Source organism: Caloenas nicobarica, chromosome 2 (genome assembly GCF_036013445.1).
Source record: "Caloenas nicobarica isolate bCalNic1 chromosome 2, bCalNic1.hap1, whole genome shotgun sequence".
NCBI classification, from domain to species: Eukaryota; Metazoa; Chordata; class Aves; order Columbiformes; family Columbidae; genus Caloenas; species Caloenas nicobarica.
Genome location: NC_088246.1, coordinates 97,162,089 through 97,184,660, shown reverse-complemented (window position 1 = coordinate 97,184,660; position 22,572 = coordinate 97,162,089). Strand labels below are relative to the sequence as shown.

Sequence of the window (22,572 nt, the reverse complement as noted above, 5' to 3'; positions counted from 1 at the left end):
GAAGAAAACTACTACATTGCAAGTTCAAGAGCATGATAAACAGTAAACTGATAACAAAGAAACAGTTACATCATTCTTGGTGTTTCGGCTTTTTTTTGCTGTTGTTGTTTGTGGTGTTTTTTTGTTTTGTTGCTTTTTTTGTTTGTTTGCTGCTGTTGTTTTTTCAAAAGATAATCTCAATAATAAAAAAAAGTGAGCTCTTGTTTTATAAAGACAAGAAAAAATTTTGAAAAGAAGCAGCTTATTAATGTATTCATGACAATCCTAAATATTTTGAGATTCAAAGGCAATGTTGGAATGGACTAAACAAGTTTCTATCTTGGAAATTCTTCATCCACTTCACAAAACAAAGGCTTCTAGGGCATTTGAGACTCCGCTCATAAAATGAGGAATAATGTAAGTTGCTTCAGGGAAAAAAAAAAAAAGAAAATGTGAAAGAGAATATTTTGCAAATCACAAAATGCTGAAAAGTGTTTATTTATTGTTGATTTTCCAACATTAGATAATATTGAACTAAAACGATGCCTTCAACAATGTGAAAAGTGGAAGGCCATAAAATATCTACCTTGAACAAGATCCAATTTTGACTTTGCAACCATGTCTGTTCTCTACAGAAGAAATACCTTTTTTTTTTTATAAGAAACTAAATTTTTGTTGGGGATGAAACAACACATAAGAGTAGCAAATGTTTAACCAGGAAATCTCTCAAAAGCTTTTCAGTTTCACGTTGATCCAGTACCCTTTTTATCTGGACATCTTGTCTGTGCATTTTACAAATTTCCTAGCTGCTATAGTTCTCCCAGGCTGATCGCTCCCAGCAGAACCAGGTAGTAGCAGGGCCTCATTGTGCCAGCCACAATACAAAGCAGAATAACAGACGCTTTATCTGCCCAAAATTGCTTATAATCCCATGGCTGTGACACGCGGCTGACTGGTGATAGTGCAATCAGAGCTGTGAAACAGGCCCCTCTCCAGTCACGTTGCAACTGTTTCGCACGAAGAGTTAAATTGATATTTATCAATCCTGTGCAGAAAGGTTTCATTCTGAAGACAATCAAGCATTTGAAATGCCTTCAGCAACTGACTACTTGGGAAACCAACATGTTACCCAGGCTCCAGCCTCTGCTGCCACCGGTGCAGTGTACACAGAGCCAGCGCGCTCCGCAGCCCTCTGGAAGCCATCTAGGCAGAGGCCTTTCAGACACAATTATTTCATTTGATAAAAGCAGCTGAGGCTTTTCACTCCCGGTGCAGTATTTCTGCTCCCAAATGGCAAGTGATCATAATTTCATGAGAAGCAGTTTAGAAAGGAAGGGCATTAAAAAAAAAAAAAAAAAAAAAAAAAAAGCAAGCAGGTTGGCTAATTTCTCTATGTAGAAAATTGTAAGCTTGTTACATTTACAATGAGGATGGTGAAACACTGGCCCAGGTTGCCCAGAGAGGTGGCAGATGCCCCATCCCTGGAAACATTCAAGGCCAGGCTGGATGGGGCTCCAAGCAACCTGATCTAGTTGAAGATGTCCCTGCTCAGTGCAGGTGGTTGGACTAGATGAGCTTTGAAGGTCTTTTCCAACCCAAACTATTATACGACCCTACAAATTTTCTTGCTGAATACATGAATTTACTGTAAGACTGAATAAGTTTTGTCTCCATCTTCCATTTTAAAAATGGAATCAGAATTTTTTGCACATATGCATTTCTGCAAGGTTGGCACCTCCCGATAATCTTTAGTTTGAATGATCTGCGAACTGCAGTCTCTGACATACCATTGCTTTACCACAGGGTTGCCAGTTTTCTCTTGCAGGCATAACTAAAAACGGGCTTTAAATGACACTGATAAAGAAGCAGTACTGTTTCCATCCATACCTTACACCCACAGAAGGTTTTTGTCCCTTCAGAGTTAATTCAGCATTCAGCCAAAAAATGTGAATGGCACTGCCCAGCAAGGAGAAAGCAGCTCCTAAAACTGATTTGCTTTAGAGGAAACTTCTGCTCTGATGATGGTGGTTCCCTTTCAGGAGGTTTGTTTCCTGTCTCCCAACGCTGCCCTTCAGCAGCTAAAGACGGTGCTTGGTCAAGTCTATCTTCAAGCAGAAATAAAAAGATACATGAATAATAGGCTGACGCTGAACACTGGCTCAGTTATTACATCCAGGCTATATCTTTTGTACAGGCATTTTCAATTTATCTCTAAGAGGATTTATGGGATAGATATGTTGTTTGAAAAACAGATGATGAGTCAGTGCAGCCCAAGGTATTTCATTTCAGCTTTTACAATTAACACACATGCTGCAAGTGCTGGAAAACTCTCAGAAGAGCAGCGGATTTGTCAAGTGCTCTCCCTCTCTCCCAGACGTATTTGCAAGGGGAGGTAATGAAAGAGCAACAGCATGTGTACCAATATTGTGCAAATTAGAAAGTCACAGATGGACAGCTCTGGGAGAGAATAGTACAAAAAAACATGCTACAAGGAAGCACCAGGTAAAGAAATTTTTATTTGCTACAGTTAGCTTCACCAGTGAGGAAGTCTCCAGAGTACGGCTTTGCTAAATGCACCTTGTTGAGAACGAAGTGGGCTTCACTCTGTCTTCATAGTTACCTTTCAACTGCCACACTTTCATGGCAAAATCCATTGAACTTTTGTCTCTTTTTAAAGGAAACACCCCTTAAAACATTACCCTTTGACCAGTAGTGTTATTTCTATCTGCTTCAGCAAACACAAAAATAGCAGTTCAGATATTATGTTGTTGGAGACGGGGCTGCATAGACTGAAGGAGGAAAATACTATGACATCCTGTTAAGCCTAAACTCCATGCACGGTGCACTGCCAACCTGGAACTGGGGCACTGCTCTGGTGACTGGCATTCTCTGGGGAAGCCGCTGGTCTTTTGAACTCAAGCTTGGAAACAAGTCTCTAACGTGACCTGAAAGCCTAAGGATTTACACAGATCTACTAACACGTGTATAGGCTACATCCCAACAGACAGGCAGCATTATATAACTATTGTGAAAGTTAAAGCAGCACTGAAGGGAGAGGAAGGAGGAAGAGGGGAGGAAAGAAATGAAATCCAAAAAGGAGAGACCCGGGAGACGAATTAGTATAGAAGAGAGTCAGTGGTTTCATTTTCACTTGGCTCTCCAGACCTTGGTAAAGCCTGTAGCTCAGCTTACTATATTTAGAAATGGATACCTTCCTGCAAGTTTATTCAGTGATCTGAACAGAAAAAAATTATCTTCTTGGGGAAAAGGTAGAACACCCTCCTGCTCCACGAAGACCGAAACTATATTTCAGATTCAAGTGAGTCTGCACCAGAGCAGAAGACACACAATTTTGAACCTAAACTTGGAGTTAAATACACTTACATAATTTCAGCATTAGTGGTTAGACATGAAAAAGCAATCATTTATTTCCTGGTTTATTAGCAGCTTCATTCTCTGAAAACTAACTTGGTTTCCCAGGTACACTTGGCAGGAACATTGGAACATCAGAAACAAACCAACAACTGTTTGTAAATTATTAACAAACCAGAAACAAAGATTTTTAATTCCAGAAAAAAACAGAATGGAGTTTGACACAAAATAACCTCCATTATCTGGCTGCGTCATCTTTATGCCAACCAAACAAGAAAAAATTGGGGTCAAATTAAGAGGTCCTCTCAGCTACTTGATACCAATTCAAAGGTTAAGCATGGCTGCAACAGACAACTGCCTATTAAACCTATGAAAAGGACAGACATATTCTGAGGGGGAGAGGAGGGGTCACTATTCAACAACATTAAATCTGAGTGGTTTGCTGGGAACTTGCACAGAGCGCACTGAGCAGCAAAGGCTGCCCAAAATGGACACAAATATGTTGTCAAGCCACTGTGACAGATCCATTATAGGTGAGCAGCTTACCAAAATGAACTCAATCTCAGCTGTCTCACAATATAAATGTCAAAAGCTCAGAAGGACTTCAGCTTCCAGTTCCCCCATCCCCTCCTCTGAGGTTAGTGAGAAAGCTGGCAAAGAGAAGGAGTGGGTCAAGGAAATCCTTATCCACAGGAACCACCCTGGGAAAAACCCTCCTGTCATGTGCCAAATCTGCCATGCTGTGAGACTACAAGCTTTCAAGCATGTATGCTCTCACAGTTGCTCTCTCTCCTTGTCCAGCTGCAGAAAGAAAATTTCAATTCAGTTGCAGACAACAACATCTCTGCTGCATGTGCTGATTTCTCAAGTTACACCAAAACCTCATAGCACGTAACATCTTTTTCCTACCATAAACTAATGAAATAGCACAAAAAGGATCATGACCCAAGGCTGGTAGCAACCTGAAACTTGTTAAATGATATGTCCCCAGTGGTGTTAGCAGTAATATTTCCAAACTCGATCTGGAAGGGATACATATGACATAAGTGAAAGCTAGCGCTTTTAAAATGCATCCAATTTTAAATAGTTAACATAAAATTAATTTTTATGATAATAGTTAAGGCCACATTACTATTTCCACCCACACTTATGCAATTGTTCAGCAAAAAGCATTTCAGCATGTGCTTAAGTCTCATTAAGGTCTCAGGAATGTGAATCTAGTGATTTGAGGAGCCATGGCATCAGCAAGCAACTCATCAGCCAAACTGAAAGGATCCTCAGAATAACCACAGTAGCAAAGTGGCAGGGTGGGAACTGAGGAAAGGTGACATAACTTAGCTGTTCAGGAGGATTTCTCTCACACTGTAATGAATTTATTAGAGAATGCAGTAATTTACAAGATTGCCTATGATATCTTTCCTTTAAAATAATGAGCTTTGCCTCTCTTTTCAGTTCCATCTGCTTCAAGGGAACTGCTAGAGCAGACACCAAAGTTTCATAAAGGATCTCTTGCTAATTCATCTAAGTACAAGCATTGCCACGTGCAGATCTGATTGCAAGGAGATGTGGAAAAGCTTCTCAGAACAAAGGCTCAGCCAAGTATGCCATGCTAGCCAACATGATGAGACACTAAAGTGCAGTACATGTCCTCATTGTAGAAGGTACAGTCTACTCCATTTGTTTATTAAAATTCAACCCTGGCCTTGCTCCAAGTTGCATGTTTGACGCCACAAAACAGGAAGAATAAGCAAGGACTCCCTCATGGCTTGATGATCACCTAGCTCCACATGTTGCTGCACAGGACCAAGTACTGCTGAGAAAGCAAGCAAAGGAAAAGTTTCATGCACAAACTCTGTCACACAAATATAACTTTTATCTCTTTCCTCTCTCTTTCTGTTTTCTGCCTTCCTTCTTTTCTAGTGCTACAGCATCAGAGTGATCCACCTACAGGTGAGGTCTTACTGCAGAAACACTGTTTTTCAGCTCCACTCAATAAATAGAAGCTGACACGGACTCCTAACCTCAGCCGGAGTCCAACAATGAGCTTCCTGACCCTGCAGTCCACCAGCCAACACTGCGTGGCTCATTCACAGGACAAGGGTTCCTTGGTCACGTCTGGGAGCTGGTCAACATTCATCATACAAACTAAATATCTTCTCATGTACTTGCCTAAAAATGGCTCTAAAGTAATTTGATTCATTCAGCAACCATTTTTACTCCCCACCCACCCACTCACTTTTTTTTAAGCACGCAGTCCAGCATTTACTACAATAGTGCTTTTTAACACCTATGTACTTTGATATTTGCAGGAGCAATTAAACTACTGCCAATTCTATCTTTGGAGGGGCTTTGAGATGGGGAAGAAGGGTATTTGCTTTTCTTAAACTGGCAAAGTCCTCGCTGGCCAGTTTTCTTTTCGATTTTGTCTGGGTTTTGTGGGGTTTTTAAACATAAATACTTAACATTGTTGTCATGAACTCTGATTAGACATTCAGTCGATCAGGCTGAAATTTTGTATAAAAGTCTCAACAGCCTGCACTGGATTACCAGTACCATTTGATGAAAGTAGGTGCTCTCCAATTTTTCAGTGTGCCCATATTAAATGCAAAAAGGTATCAACTAATGGAAACATTTATCTGAACTAAGTTACCATCAAATTATGACCTTATGAGAATGGATAAAGAAAGAGTCATTAACACAAACTGGGAAATTACCATGAAACCAAAGGAGAAAAGTAGTGAGACATCAAGCAGAATAGCATTAACTAAAAAAAAAAAAAAAACCACCACAAGCCACAAAACCAAAAAACCCACCAAAACAAAAAAAACCCAAAACAAAACAAAAAAACCCCAACAAAACAACACTCCCCCCTCTCCCCCCCAACACAAAGATAAAACCAACCTCCAATCTTCAGTATTTATGTAGTGCCAAATTGTTATTTTTACTGACATCTCTCTGGGTCTCTGCACATTATAATGTCCCCCTAATAAAAACAACACTGACAGAATTGAAATATTCTCATTTTCAGGAACTCTGTCTTCACTAAAGGATTATTTTAGTTTTCCTCAACTTCCAGCTCATCTCTTTGAGGAACAGTACTCAACGGATGGCTGCTGAACCACAAATAGTGACATCACTGTACAAATAATTCAATTATCAATTTAAAAGCAAAGCGATATAGGAAAAAATAAATAAAAAGTACCGTTAAGAATAAAACCTAGATATTTCTAAATTCCTTCATGTGTTCAGCTATTCTGGTTAACATATGCTAAGCATGTTAAACACACATCCCTCTCCCCACATAATAAGCTATATACACATCAAGTCCATTGGTTGACATCTATTTTCCTGATTTTTTTTTTCTTTTTTTTAGGACATTAACAATGTTAGTTTGAAAAACTTTAAGTGTCTTCCATGGCTTGACAGCATTTGTGTGTCATAGACTGTTATTCTGTCACCCTCATTTTTCCAGTTTCAGCCTGCAGCACAATTTGTACTCCATTTCCTCAAGATCAGACCTTCCAAAACATTGGACACTTGCTTCTGACACAGTGAGGGAAAAATTGACCCTCTAAATGCTGTCTCTTTTAAGAAAAGATCTGACTATGAAATTGAAATGCCTTGGTCTTTTATGATACAGAGGAGATACACACACAAAGAAAAACTCTTTTGAAAAATGAGCTCATGGGGTGTCCTCTGCTAAGATTAATCCTTCCCTTTCCACCAGGAACCAAAGATCCACATGTTTCTGCAGCACCATTTTTCCTTTTTCTGCTTCTCACAAGTAAGCAAGAAATGATTTATCTAATCCACAATAAAAGGCAACACAGCAATGGAAAAATATATCGATTTGATTCAGTATTGCCAGTCGCGCTTACACAACACACACAACACAAATTTCTCTCATGCAATCCTGCAGTATGAGTGCACATCTCATTTGAGAAATTTATGCTCAGACCACATTAGGTGCCTGCCTGTATAATTTATTACAATGTATTACGCACATAAAGTTAAACTAAGGTTCTTTTTGTCTAGGAAGGGATGCTTTTCTGAACTATAAATCACAACATGCTGGCATTTTAGAAGCTACTCAATCCATGTGCGCTATACAGGTCTGGATGGCAAACTGTTCTGGTGCTAAAAATATAATAATATGTTTTACATTTCCTATTATTAAATTTACTGTCACTTCATCATCCCAGCGTTAGACTGGTGCTACCAGTTTGCCTTTGATGGTCTGTACTAAAATGAATGAAAAATGCAAGTTAAAAGCCCCCAAACTGATACCTTGCAAAGAAGTGATAAAAGTAAAATAGACTGAATGGAGTTAAACTCTCTCCTACACAGCTTCATAAAAAGAAAACTCTGAAGTATCAATAAAGTTCTACAAATTTATCATCATGCTCAGACTAGCCGAGAAAGAACTAGACACTTTTCTACCTTCATTTTTTAATCCTAACCATAAAAAAAAAAGAACACAGACAACATGGATTGTAAGTGGAACTCAAAATCCTACCAGGAATATATATCTTGTCTAGATTACTTCAGAAAATGTTACCCTCAGACTTGAAAAATGACATCATTAAGTAGTCTCCTAAACTGGATTTCGGAGATGACAAACTAATAGCTATTTGTAGTTTCCGTTTGGTTTTGCAGACTTATAAATTTCTACTGTTTCGCTTCAACATTATTTGTCAGAGGAACTCTATCCAATTAAATACATTTCTCCACAATGCATTGTGGCAGCGTACTTGACTGAACAAGGACATTGCAACAATCTCATGGACTATCCACCGAGCCTCGCTGATTAGGTCCTGGTCCAAGGACATGATGTAAACAGCAAAAGCTGCTTTAGCAAGCATAAAAGCAAGAACTGGAAAGAAGCAGTTAAGTGCAAGAATGCAGACAGTTACCGTATTTGAGGACGCGTGACGTAGTAATAAGAGCCAATTAACAATATAGCTATGCGCGTGAACAGCTCGTGGACAAACTGTATATCCAATCAAATAACAGCGTGTCGTGTGTACAGAAATAAGATAAGTATAAATATAACTTTGTTAGAGCAATAAAGTGGCTTCAACTATGATCATATTGGTATGTCGTTGAGTCCGTTATTCTGCTCCCGCAATGCATCTGCTTGAGTGACGCAAGTAGTGCATGAAACTCCCAAATTGCTCAACTGCCTCTGACTGCCACCACTCTCCCAGTAATCACTTCCACAGTGGATGCCCCTGAGACAAAGAGTTTCTAGTGCCTCGTGCAAGCTTAGATCAAATCATTTCCCGTTTCTCTCCACTGTTTGTCTGGAATTTGGGCAGTTTCACATATCCCAGGGTAGTCAAAACTCCTGCTTGGTCACACCTCTGTTGCGTGATTGTAAGACTAAACAGTTCTGTAGATCTATGCCCTAAGCATTAAACAACTGCCATGAATAATAAAGTTCAGTGAACAGCACAATATAAATCTCTACCCCTATTTTAGCCTCCCTTTCATGTGCTAGTGACATGATCAGGTACCTTCTTTACAACACTGCTCATCTGATTAAATATCTGAAGAGAAAAGATAAAAGAAACATTTCTGCTAAGTGGTTTAGCATCATTGGCTATTACTATACCCAAACAGTTATTTATTACTCTATGAGTACGTGGACTATGCATCAATTATAGCAGATTTTCTGACCTGTCTCCTCATAATCCCAAATATCCTTTTTCACACTAAAATACCTCACCACCTCTTTCAGAAATAAGTCAAAGCTCCTTTTTTTGTTCACTTATCTTGTGCCGTATATTGTTTCTGAATAAGAAGCTTATTAATAATAATTTAAAGCTTGTTTTTCAAGTGTCATTTGGAAGAGGGTGAAAGGAGGTAAATTTTCATTTTACTTCCATCAGTGTAAAAGCAAAAAAGTTAATACATATATAGTTTGCACTTACATTAATATAATCAAGATCAATATTTGTCATGTGGCAGTAATGCAATAAAACATATCAAAATCAACTTACCTATCACATCAGATGTCCATGAACCACAATTCTGCCTCAATCTGAAGAAAACTTGACCTGTTGGATATGAAGGAATACATTTTCACCCATGATAAAGTCTTGCCCTTTTTGGAACAGGTTAACAAGCCCCAGATTTTGTGAGGGAGAACAAAAAGTACTTTCTCACCACAGAGAGCTTAATATCCCAAAGCTTTGATTTCTCAATGAATAGCCTGTCTTGTTTTAAACTTTATACAGAGTGTTCACTGAGGTTCAGCATTTGGTTCTAAAAAGCATCTCAGAAAGTTTTACAAAAAACTCTTAAGGTTACTGATTGTAAAAAGTTTATACATACAAATTCTTAGAATGCCATTTGAACAAATCTGGAAAGACCAGGAAGCAAAATGTACCCTTCTTCCTTTACTTCCTTTCTACATATGCTCTCTCAAAGTCAAAAGAACAGAATGGAAGAGGATTGGAAAGAAATAAGGACTGTCAGGAAGATGAGGAATCTGTTTTCTGCCACCAGCACCATTATATTATTTCGTTTTTACAAAATAGCTCTCTGAAAATCATAGCTGTCCAGTATTTAGTCGTCTTATACTCACACAATATGACTGAGATTTAGAACAGTTGTACTGAAATTTCTTGAGCTGCAAAGGCAAACAAGACCCTATCAGTCTGTGTTCACTAGAAAGTAAGCAGAAGTTAAAGGTGTCCAATCCTCATTAATGTATGTAAAACATATTGTTAATGTTAATATTGTTTTTGAAAATAAAATAGTTCAAGTTTCAACTCTCTACTAACATGACAGCAACGTAACATGAACTTTTATTATCTGACTGTGAGTTTGAGATGATATAATACACAATCTACATTTTTGGTTCACAGAATTGTAAGTGTGCTGTATTAATTGCCTCCAATGTGAAGCACAAAACATGAATCCACCATTACTGATTTAAATGGTTTCAGTGTCTCCACTTAAGCGGTGCAAAAGATCTGGTTTCAGGGTAAGCTAGGAAAAGATACACAAGTCAGGAACATTTAACCTATGACACCCAACATTGATTTTTTTTTACTCAATCTATATTAACATCGGCCTTCCTATTTTTCCTTTGGTCTTATGGGTGCAGGGAACTCCATTGCATCAGAATAAGGTCAGTAAGCAAAGGCTTAATCCCATTTCTACTCAATTGAGTGGCAGAACTTCCATTAACTTGATAGGGAATTATAGCAGCACCTGAATGGCAGAAGATATCCTGCAAGTCCCATACCCCTGCCTTGGGCAGGGATTATATTCATCAATATTTTAGGATATAAAAGAGAAGTGGAAAAAAAAGAAAGAAAAAAAAATAAGGCAGTTATTTGGGAGATTTGAGAGAGGGGATTATTTCCATGGTTTGGGTTGTTTGTTTGTGGGGAGCTGTGTTAACATACAGCCAAATGCAAACAAGAAAGTAAAATCTAACACTCTTTAGTATGCTCCAAGGGAAAACAAAACAAAAAAACCTCAAACAAAAAACCACACAACAAAAAAACCCCCCAACTTTCTGTTTTTCTAATGCATCAGGAAATTTCCTCAGGAATAATGCTATTACAGCATGCTTGCGTGGTATAAAGAGGAAAGAGATACAGAACTGAATAAATGTTTAGAGGAGAAGAAGATTTCTAATGGACCAGCTAAGGACCATCAAGTTTCTGATACTGCCTGCAAGCAAATTGCTTTGTCGCACACTGGCACCTTTGTATGAGAGCAGAGTTGCACAGTTAGGCCTTTCTGCTGATTTGCATCGCTCGTTTGCTGTTACAACAGTTTTCCTAGGCAATTTTTCAATCATTAAAACAGATGAGCTTGAAGCCAGCTGGACAATGTTCTGAATCTCAGCTTAAATTCATCCACTGGTTTCAAACGAAGAGCCCAAAGTTGATATCTTCTGCATCCTGCCATCCATCTGTGAGCTACACTTCACTTTGGTCTACATTTCCTTAGTTCTGTGGATTGAATAACTTGCATTAGGTCCCAGGAAGCAGTCAAACCTCTGTCTTCCAATTAGGAGCAGGAAATTAAACCAGCCCCTTTACTCTTCTGCTGTTCTCAGAAGGGGGTGTCTCAGCTTTTCCCTGCAGGTGCCCAAGTCCTGTGGACTTTAGCAAGTGGTCCAGGTGCCTGAGCAGGCTCTGCTCTAGTAACAGTCACAACTGAGAAGGGCTCTCACAGCCTCTACTACATCTTTATCACCTATTTGCTAAAGATTGAAGGAAAACATTTTCTTTTTATGCTGTAAGATCTATAATGTCTTTAGCAATATTACTCGCCATGTTTTTAGGCTATAGTGCCTTTCTCTTTATTTGCATTTTTGATTAGAAGAAGGTTTATGAATCAACCTCTGTATAATAGAAATATATTAGCATCCTATTCAATAATTGATACATGTTTATCTAGATTAAAAATTACCTTGAAAATTCACACACACACATTTAATACACAATATTTTTATTTTACTTTCAAAACTAGTGTTTCCTCATATACAAAACTGAAATAACATTTCTTTTCTAGATCAAGATGGAGTTCATGACTTCATCTTCTCTTTATTTCTTTCTGTTGAAAGACCACCACCTTTCAGTGGACAGCACAGGGTAATGCAATACTAATGAAGGAAACAGTCCTTGAATGAACCCTATTATTTGTGCTCAGTGCTCTGTTTGTCTGCAGTACAGCTGTTTACAATAGAGAACATCTTTGGAGTAGACCTTAAGAATAGGAAAAGTACTACTGATATGAATACAATTAGAGAAATTTGCAAGTCACACAAACCATCATCCAACTTCTTAGAAGAGTTAAAGCTTTCAAAAAAGAGTAAATTGCTCATTGAATAATATGTACTATTAAACGTGCGATGTTATTCCATCTTCGTAGAAGTTGTTTTACATTTACAGTATGTGTTGTTCTATACTCCCTCGTGTAGCAATTTAAAGATCCTCAATTTTAAGTTATTATTCCTTGATATCTGAGACAAGACATTTATTTCCTGTTTCAAGTATGGGAAACATCAAATGCTTAGATATCACACTGCCTCTAAAGACACAGTGTTGTTCAGCCACAGCTCATCCCCTGTGCAGAGCTTCCCTATGAGCAAGTCATGATGGGCTAAGTTGAGGAAAACTAGAGGTGCTAGAGGATAAACTGCTCCCCGTCATGGAAAGGGCAGACAGAAACTGAAAATCATGCAAGCCAAAGACTCTCAGATTTCTGTGGTAGAGGTGCTCCATCAGTGTCCTTCAAGGCAGCATGGGCCTTGCCGAGTGTGGAGGGTGCACCCGCTCCAGCAAAGATCAAGCCCCCCAGCCACTGAGTTGCAGTGAATGCTGACCATAAATGATGCTATTACCCTGTATGGGCTGACTCTTGTCATGTCTGCATGGTGACTGTTGTCCTGCAGAAGACAAGGCCCTCAACCAGTGGGGACTAATATGACCATATTTGACCACAGATCAGAATGGACTAGGCTATATATGGAGCCCCGCTGGAGGATCGATTGAGTTGTTCCTCCTTGCAGCAGTGGGTCTGCAGTCAGGGACTCTCCTCTTGGGTCGGGACACCTCCCGAAGTAACTCTTGCAGGTTGAGAGCCTGTGCCTTATTGGGTAGAGTGATTGTGGATGCTGGGTTACCCTTCTAAAAAGCTTTGGAATTTCTAAAGTCAGCTATGTAGTAGCAATTCCCCTTGCCATCTCAAATCTGTAATCAACCAGTGTTAACACAGCTTTAACCGGCTTGCCAAAAATAAACCTTGTTTGAGTATAATATTTGTTTCACTTAATTTATGAGTCTCCATGACAGGGAGATGTTCCTAACATGAATTTTAAGAGGAAATCCCACGATGACGCTTTTCTTTTACATCAGCCTGTAGGATGACAAAACTCTGTGATACAGCAATTACTGCCTCCTAACAGTGGTGCATCAGAAGTCAGTAACTCAAAGACAAAACAAGAAACCAAAACTCATGTGGAAAGATGAATTCTGTGATTTGGGGTCTAACTATAATTTTTTGCACGTTATACAAGTCAGCATACTCTGCTGTAGTTATCAACTGAGACAAACTTTCACTTTGCTCTATTTCCTAGACATGAAATGCCTTAAAAAACTAGATAAGGATTACTTCTTTTATCCAGCACCACTATGAGACTACTGGCAATTTATCTGAAAGGAGAGGACTTCAGATAGGAAAAAAAAAAAAGAGGTAACGTTGATGAACGTAACTCAGTATTTTATTTTATGATGGGTTTTAATATAATTAAAAAGTATAAAGATTGGGTACTCAAGTTATGCACTGCTTACGCACTCAGAAGATACAAAATGAACCTGAACAAAACAAGCCAAGATTCCAGCCAAGGTTCATTATCTATGGTCTTCTGAAAAATAAAGAAAACAAAACCAAAACCACAAGAAAAACTAACTACTCAAACCTAAGGAATTAGCTAGTTAGATGGTTTAATACTTTCCACTTGTTCTGCAGAACACGATGAGTTGCCAATCCGAAAATACTAATATACATTCACAAAGAAATCACACAACCAAACTGATTTATTGATGCACACCCCCAACTTATCAGATAACAATAGTTCACCACTGAAAATTTAAACCTGAAATTCTTTAAATTAATAAGCTTGTGATCATAATTCCTTTGTATGGTATGTATGAATTTACATTTGCATAAAATGATAGGAAAAAAAGCAAAAAAACCCTCTGCCAAACCATTGTGGCAATGTTGTAAGACTCTTACGATGGGGCCAGTGGAGACTGCTAGACCATCTGTCCCTATGTTACTGAGAAAATACTTTTTTTTTTTTTTAAATAAAAAGAAAACAAAGGAAAGCATCTTTACCAAAGAGCATTTGGATTTCATGGTTTGCATTTGGGAATGCTTTATTTCCAAACCTTGAAAAGATTGCAATGTTTTACAAATCTTTTAGAACAGTGTTATAAGAAGCTAGACCTTGTTAATTCACTAACATGACCAAGAAACGTTGTGAGTTAACACATTTGGGTAAATAGGCAAACAAGGCAGAAGCGAGGGAAGCAAAGCAACTCTGAAATAGAGCTCTGCATCACAGTTACCAAAGGCTAAAACTGAGATACAGTTGTTAAAGGCATTGACATCAAAATACTACACAGGCATTCAAAACATTTAACTGCAATAACTCATATTAACATTTTCCAGTATGGTAAACATAGGTAAACTGCAATTCTTGTGCTAACAGACTTCTGATGTAGCAAAGTGAAAGTTAGCAATGTAAAACATGCTAACTTCTCAAAAGGCTGACAGCCACAAACTGCTTAGGCCAGATACCGTAAGATGGCAACAGCGGTTGCGTCATGCCAGACCATTTGTTTAATTGGAGGCGCAACAAAACTCACAGGAGCCCTGTGTCTATCAGGCTCCCCTGAATCACTTAAAGAAGGAATGAAAATGAAACACACTTCACAGAATTACAAAATTAGACTGGAGCTAATAACACGTCAGGTAGAGCATTAAAATGAAGCATTTGAAAATTCACATGTAGATTGAAAACAAATAAAGTTTATCTAGCACATGTGCGTCAGATGCTTTGTAGTGCTGGGCTGTACACAGATATGAGGCCTGCAGGCTCTTCTTCAAGAACGTTTCTTGATTATTTATACTGATGTTTCACAACTCCATTTACAAGTCAATGAGTGATCTAGATACTCAAATAAGCCTAACAAAAAATATTTAAGCACCTAAAGTTTGGTTTTATACATGTATACATTTATATTCCAAACTTCTGTCACCTACTCACTTGTATTTCTGGGATTTGAAGTAGATGACCTTTGAAGGTCCCTTCCAACCCAAACTGCTCCATGATTCAGTCAACTATTAAAAGTTTGAGTCAGACTGTACCACTGTATCACTGTATATGTTGTTATGTCTCCACCTTAAGAGATTCTTACTTCTGTGGGGTTTTTTTGATTGTTGGGGGTTTTTTTTCTCCCTCTTCTCCCTTTATTTTTTTTAAATAAAAACTTTTTTTTACTTCAGGTAATAAAATTAAATATGTTAGAAAGCCACACCAAAACCCTAAATGACTTTGAGTACCAGCAATAAAATATTTCAGCTCTTTAAATTTCTTCCCCATAACTCCTTCTTCATTTAAGAATTATAAAATTTGAAGGGTTAACATACGGCCAAAATATTGATGATTTTTAAGAGATCTTTGTTACCTTTCAAAACTCTTTGGCCATTCGTAGTGTACCTGCTTGTAAGATTTCAAAATCCAAGATCACAGCTGTATGTACTGGGTCTTTAGCCTTCCAAAATGGATATATAAATGAAATCACAGAAAGAAATCTTATATAAAAGCAAAGGGCTCAGTATTGTCATACCAACCGAACAACTTCTTTTACAACCACTGACTAAATCCATTATAGATGTTGACAGCGTTAGATCTATGTATTACATTTTGGTGAATAAATGCCGCTACATATTTAGCCTTTATAGAGCAAAGCTTTTATTTTGTGTATAAATCTGTGTTTAATGAGCCTTGAAAGAGATGATTGCTAAATAACAGCCTGCTGCATTCAAGCTCAACTGCCTCCAATTATATTGTTTATAATAATATAATTGTGCAATATAATGTGTGTCCAACAATCCCTGTATTTTATTACTGCACAGCACTATAACGCTGGCATAAATCACCTTTTCACTTTCACAGTCAGCCTCTTTCATTTTGCTTACTCAGCCAACACAAACGCTCACAGAACTGCACTTTTGACTGCTGAATGCATCAAACCAGCTTACCAGCCTCAGCAGAAATAGGTAAGTAATGAAAGTGGTCAACCCGCAAAAAAGAAAAGGGGAAAGAAAGGTACTGTGTATAAAAGGAAGTGGGAAAAAAACCCCATAAAATAAAAAAGAATTAGTTCAAAATCATACGTGGTGTTTGTGAATTCTGTTTCTTCGGGTGTTTCTTGTTGACAAATGCTTCTTAATATATTGCCTACTCAAAATTCCCATGAGAATGATTACCTGCCAATGTTGTCTGCTTTGCAATGTTCTTTGCATTGTTCTTACTCCTACATGGATACTACAACATTTGCTGTAATTGCGCTAAAATTAGCAAGAATCTTATTAGCAAACACACCATTATGCTGTTAAATACCTACAGAAGAATCTCCTCTTCCCCCCCACCTCAAAGAACAAAATTTCTTCTCTCTGTTCCATCATTTGATGACTAACCCAACTTTTAATCAGCAATTTAATACACCGGCACTCAACATATACACATAGCAATTCCTGCCACAGAAATTTAAGTCCCAAAGTCATCCATAAAACTTCTTTTTGACTTGATAGGGACAATATTTAATAGTTTTGACATGATTTCCTGGGCATACTTTCCAAAGCAATAAAATGATTGTTTTTAAATGTGACAAAGCTCTCTGCCTTCCTCCTCCCTTCCCTTCAAGCAGACTTCACATCACAGGATTTTCTTCTCTTTAGTCCACAAGTCCTCACACCCACAACAACCGGCCTTTCTATCAGCAAAGCTCTGGTGCTACAAACCCATCAGAAGTGCTCCCATCGAGCTCCCCATCAGTGGAGGGCAGCACACAACTGCCTGCTACAGTCATCCCTGGATTCTTGGCTCCTGAAAAGCATAGACTTTGAGCTGGTCTGTGTTGACTTTTAAAAGCCTGCAGTTGAGCTTTACTCCAAATCAACACAGAGAATTTTGACAATCTGAAATGATGATGCTTTCAAGGTTTTTGTGTCATTAGGTGGCTAGTGGTTGAGCCCTTAAAAGGGGGCTTCACAGTCTCTGAACTACCCCAGCCTGTCCCAGCATTTACACACCTTTAGAACTCCTGCACATAGAGGCGTGTGTACAGCAAGATGCCTCTCCCTGTGCTTGATGACTCAAATTGTCATCTTCCAATATCTACTGCTATTGTTATTTTAACAACTTGGATAACTTCCCAAATTGGGAGGAGCTGGTTTAAAACTCTGATTAATTTTTTCAATGTTACCAATGAAATTGCTGCAAACACCTTTTCAGGTCAATTAACTTCACTATGGCACATCAGTTCCCAAACAGTCCCTTACTAGAGTCAATGAGTATAGAAAAGACACCTGAACTTCTTAGGTTTAGATGCTCTTTCAGAACTGAAAACTAAATGAAAAATTAACATGTAATTACAATTATGAAGTTGTTTTAAACTAATAGCTGTATTAGTTTCTTTGATCTCGAGGAAATGTTTCACCAGTATTTATGAAACAACCTACTTTTACATGCCATCTCTTGTAAAAATTCTTCAAACTATAACCTTAATACAAATGTTTGTTTTGTGTTGAATCAAAAAGTGTCAGGTATTTGAAAAACTGTTTGTCACAGCAAGAAATATCACATAAATGAAAAACACACCAATATTAACTTTTATTTAAATTTAGCAAACCATCTCTTATAGCCAGGTAAACTTGTTAAACAAAATCCAAGCAAAAAATAAATTCAATTAAACATCCAAGACCATGCAGGAAAAGGTGCAGTCAAGTGTCAGCCCACACAGTGTCACACAACCACAGATCCTCTTGGTCATTTCAAAGAAGCCTGTGGACTGCTTTTCCACAGGGAAAAACAACATGCTGTTACAGCAAAGGCCACAGCACCATTTCCACTCCCAGCTCAGAGACCTCCCACAGCTCCCAAATCCCCAAACCTACTCAGAGGCACTGACCTAATTTCCAGCTGCTGTACTTTCCTGGCTAAAAGAACCAGCAGAATTTCTAGGAGCCTCCTCCCCAGGTGCTCAGCGTCTTGCAAGGTGAGCGCCTGTGCATCTTGCCTTGAGCAGTGGTGCTCATTACAGCAATAGGAATGATAGTGCTGATGGAAGAGATGCTTTCTGCGAAACTCTGAGAATATACATACACCTCAAATTGCTACATTTGTTAAATCAGATATTTCTAAAATTCAGAGTCCTTTCAATTGCCTTTGTGTTTCCAAGTCTCTGGGATTTGCTCTCCCACAATTAAAAGATTTCCTCAGCAAAAATAAGGGCTACATGTTTTGGCATTTTCAAATAAATGCCAAGGATTCAAGTGTTCTCCTCAGCTTTTCGTTTATTTATCTTTTCTTTCTCCATTTCATTGCAGGGGAGGCAGGGGGTGAGCACTGTGATATCTGCAGTAAAGAGAAATGCCACCGAGTTCAGATACCTTGAGTGTGTTATCTGGGAGCAGCTCCATAAGACCCCACTGTTCACAAGCAGCTGCCTGATGCATGAAGTGATGACACCCCATGTGTTTCAGCATTAAAATAAATGGGCATTGCTCTGGTCTCATCTGACTTGTTTTTAAGAAGAAAATTAGGTACCAGCAGAGATAGGACACAACAGAGATAGGATAGTTCTTGTTTGGCTGTGGAAAGGTAGGGCTGGGGCAAGTTTAAAAGTGGCAGGGGAAGCAGAACCATCCAGGCAAAAATTTGATACCAGCTCAGGAAAAAATAAATATTAAAAAACAAACAAAAACCACCCCAACAAAGCAGTTTATATCTTAAATTTTGAGTCAGTTTGAATTCACACATGTACCACACCACCTTTGAAAGGCTTTTCACTAGAACTATCTGTACTCAGTTCTGCTTCACACTTCTGTAAAGTCATAACTGTTATGGTGTTTTGGGTTTTGTTCTTGTTCTTTAAGGGCTGTTTTCCTGACTGCTATACTTTGACTGCTCTAAAAATGAGTGAATTTATGTTGCTTTGAACTTTCAGAATATCCACATAATACAATAAATTATGTCTGCTATAGAAAAACTGCTTCAGAAGACATATTTTTTTTTATTATTTGCTTATATATTTATTATTCTCTCTGGAGAAGTGGTATTAATAACTAGTCATGGCTTCAAAAAAAAAAGTGTTTGTAAGCAAGAATGATTAAACAATAGTGTGTTTTCATTCAAATGGAAAAAAAAAAAGAGGTAGAAACAAAAAGCAGACACATAAGTATGTCAAATTTAAGAGGAAAGAATGAGTCTTATCGGCCTTACTATTAAAAAAGGCCACTTCCCACTACTCTGAGTTGTAAATCTACAATAGATGAGAAGGAAGCATAGAAAGAATATTAATTAGATATCAGACTTTTTGTGGAGAAATATAAATCCTGCCACTCTGTAGATGCTAGACATACCAAACACTTCAAACAGATCTTGGCTTACTGCACATGTACGGATTAATTGTTACTTCCACAGGCACTGCTACCAGGTGCAGCAAGTTTTTGGTTGTCTCTTCCATTTAAAATTAAAAAAAAAAAAAAAAAGAAATACTGTTTTCCTTTTGCACTTACAGAAATCCAGGAAAATGTACTTTTTTGCTATGCCAAATTATATGCATTTCAAGCCCTGAATTTGCAGAAGCTTATATGAAGTCTGAGCAATAAAAGCCTCCCATAATTTACTACTTTTTCCTAGAATATGGGAAAAATGAACAACTGAAAGGCTTCGCACAGTTATATGTGGTTGCACACCCAGCAACAGTATTGCTGAGAAACAGCTGTTAGTTATTTTGACTTCCAGCTCAATCAATATTTGAAAAAGTACTCAATCATAACAAAATTTTACGTAAATTATATTAGCTTTCTTCACAAAGTATTATAAAGAAGGTAAAATATTCATGCTTCAACAGCTTTATCACAAAAATCTCTATTTAAGAAAAAAAAAAAAAGCACATCAGTGCATGAGAATAAAGTTTTCACTTCTCCTTTCCTTGAACAGTCATGCACCAGGACTTTGTGCAATAGGTTGTGGTTCTTTTTTGAATATAAAAATATTTCAGATACATTTTCCAATCCCTATCCCTCAGACAATCCAGCACAACCGAAGGAAAAAAATCATTATTTTTTCTTGCCTTATTATTTGATGGATATTCATTGATTGAAACAGTGGTCAAAGTAGAACTCTTTGTTTACAGGTCCATCAAGCATGGTATGCCTTAATTTGATTCTGTCAAGAGCCTGTAGATGCCACTATGTATTTGAATTCATAATGGAATGTGAAAAAAGAAAAAATAAAATCCATGAGAACCATTTTAACAGAACAAGCTAAAGCATTTATTGAAAGAAATGGAAATGAACAAAGATCAAGTAAATGCAGAAGAGGAGTCACTCCTCTAATATTAGATTTTGTTAGATTTTGCTCTCTCCTTGCTGATAGCTGGAAAGTAATACTTTATTGCAAGTAACCAATATACATCCCTTGATCAAACACTACAAGTCCACATCAAGAATTTAACATTCAAGCATTCATGTCTTTTTATAAAGTACACAGATATATGTAAAAGATATGTTCGTACCTGCTGAAAATACCATTCCCTCGGCTCCTGTCTACCCACAATCCTTTCTTTCCTTGAAAAAAATGGTTTCATTACCCAGTGACAATGTTATGAGCATAGTTTAAGGCACAAAAATACACATTTCAGCGATTGGTCACACACATTTTGATTGTGCATGTCATGCAGCGATGTGTTTAAATACTATAGAACGTGAAACTGAACAGAAAAATGACTTTTTTGTTTCACATGTGAAATACATAGCTGATTCCAAAGCTTGAATTCCTGGGTGTAGTACTGATATCAGGATCAGTTGGGCTTTCCACATGGGATTCTTCTGCAAGAAGCCTCCAAGCTTTTCAACACTAACATTCCAAGATCTCCGTTTTCCACAATGGCATATTTTACTTCCATTACCTATTACCAAAAAAAGTCTCTTTCTCATCTCCGAAGCACTAACAATTGCCGTTCTTTGGCCATGCTTTCAGAGCTCTGAGTGAGCATAATTACTTCACAGGGAAACAATTGTTCTTAGGACAAATTTCAAGCTTCACCTACACAATCAGATCTTGGGTTATGTGGCAGTTAATACAAGAGCCCAAAATGCCAACAGCCATATATCAGGACCCTGTCCCTAAAAGGGTCTTCAGCCCTTTGTAGGGAAGTGCTGTCTTCTGGCTGGAACTGACCCCATCATTGGATGCTGCTCTCTTACCTCATGTTAATTATTCACCTCCTAAAGTAGTTTGTCAGCTTACTGGGAAAATGGTTTCCCACAGGTAACTCCCCACCTTACAGAAAAGGAGAAAGGACAACCTAGTTCCCTTCTGTGAATTCACATGGCCTCTTTAAACTCCTCATACCTCCTCCACTGGGAAGTTTTCAGAAACATTTTCGGGACTCCAGAGTGTTGCTCTCCTTTCTGAAAATGCTGATGTTGTTCCTGTGTCTCCTTTCAAAGATTTTGTCACAGTTAAGACAGGCAGAGCTCCCCTCCTGGGCCTATCAATATTCCTCTGGGCTGTCAACCGGGGAAGTTTCCAGTTCTACAAGTTTAAGATAATCTAAAAAGAGGCATTTGCCTTAACTGCCTGTTACTTTCCAGAAGTCTTTAAATTCTCATATGTATTCAACAGTCTGCTGAAAGCATTCATCTGATTTTTTTTTTTTTTCATGATACTGATACAATTTTTAGCTCTGCCCCCTCCTACCAAAAGTTTCCCAGCCTGTAGTGATGGGTTTTGCTTGGATGTTTTAGCAGGACTCCCTCATCTGAAACAACATGCTTCCCCCCACCTTTTCCGCCCCCCCCCCCCCCCCCCCTCTTCTCTCTGTCTCTTTCTTTCCCCCTTCTCCCCACTGTGATGCATCTGATCTAACAACCACTATGGGGTCCAGCCTGGTTTTTGCCCAGGAACTGAGATGTCCCACATATCTACAGCACAACTCATTCCACAAATGAAAAAAACATCAAGAAACAGCAGCACTAGAGTGCATGGTGCCTCATGTACTGAAGTAGCTCTTGAGGAATGAGGCTGGGTCCAATCAGCTAAGGTGAGCACAGGTGGTTGAGGACCACTGCTATCTCCATACAAAGCCACTTCATTATGCCCATACTGACTTTTGAAAAGAAGTACAGCACAGACACCCCTGCTGTGGATGTGCATGCAGCCACTTTGGATCCTGGGTGAGTTTATTCCCTCTGGCTTCACACTACATGACAGGGATTACGCTGCTTCCACTCCAGAGCTGGTCCTGGAAGAAGTTTGTTCACATCCACATCTATTTGAACATCTGTCAGATGGGGGCTACCTTGGCACAGAGCTGGGTCCCTCTTACCTGCTGTGGGCAGCACAGCCTCCTACCCTGCCCCAAAGCATCATCACCTTGAGGGAGCACGATC

General features: G+C 38.4%; 1 protein-coding gene across 21 annotated transcripts in view; it reads right to left on the bottom strand.

Annotated features, from left to right (window-relative positions):
* LOC135986103 (poly(rC)-binding protein 3-like) overlaps positions 1 to 22,572 on the bottom strand; it is a 525,102-nt gene that overhangs the window by 311,412 nt on the left and 191,118 nt on the right. For 19 of the 21 annotated variants that reach the window (XM_065629897.1, XM_065629900.1, XM_065629902.1 and 16 more), the window contains one exon: positions 9,354 to 9,410. The exons of the other annotated variants lie outside the window; for them this stretch is intronic. The gene's annotated coding sequence lies outside the window, so the exon portion shown is untranslated. The remainder of the gene's footprint in view (positions 1 to 9,353; positions 9,411 to 22,572) is intronic. 21 annotated transcript variants of the gene reach the window in all.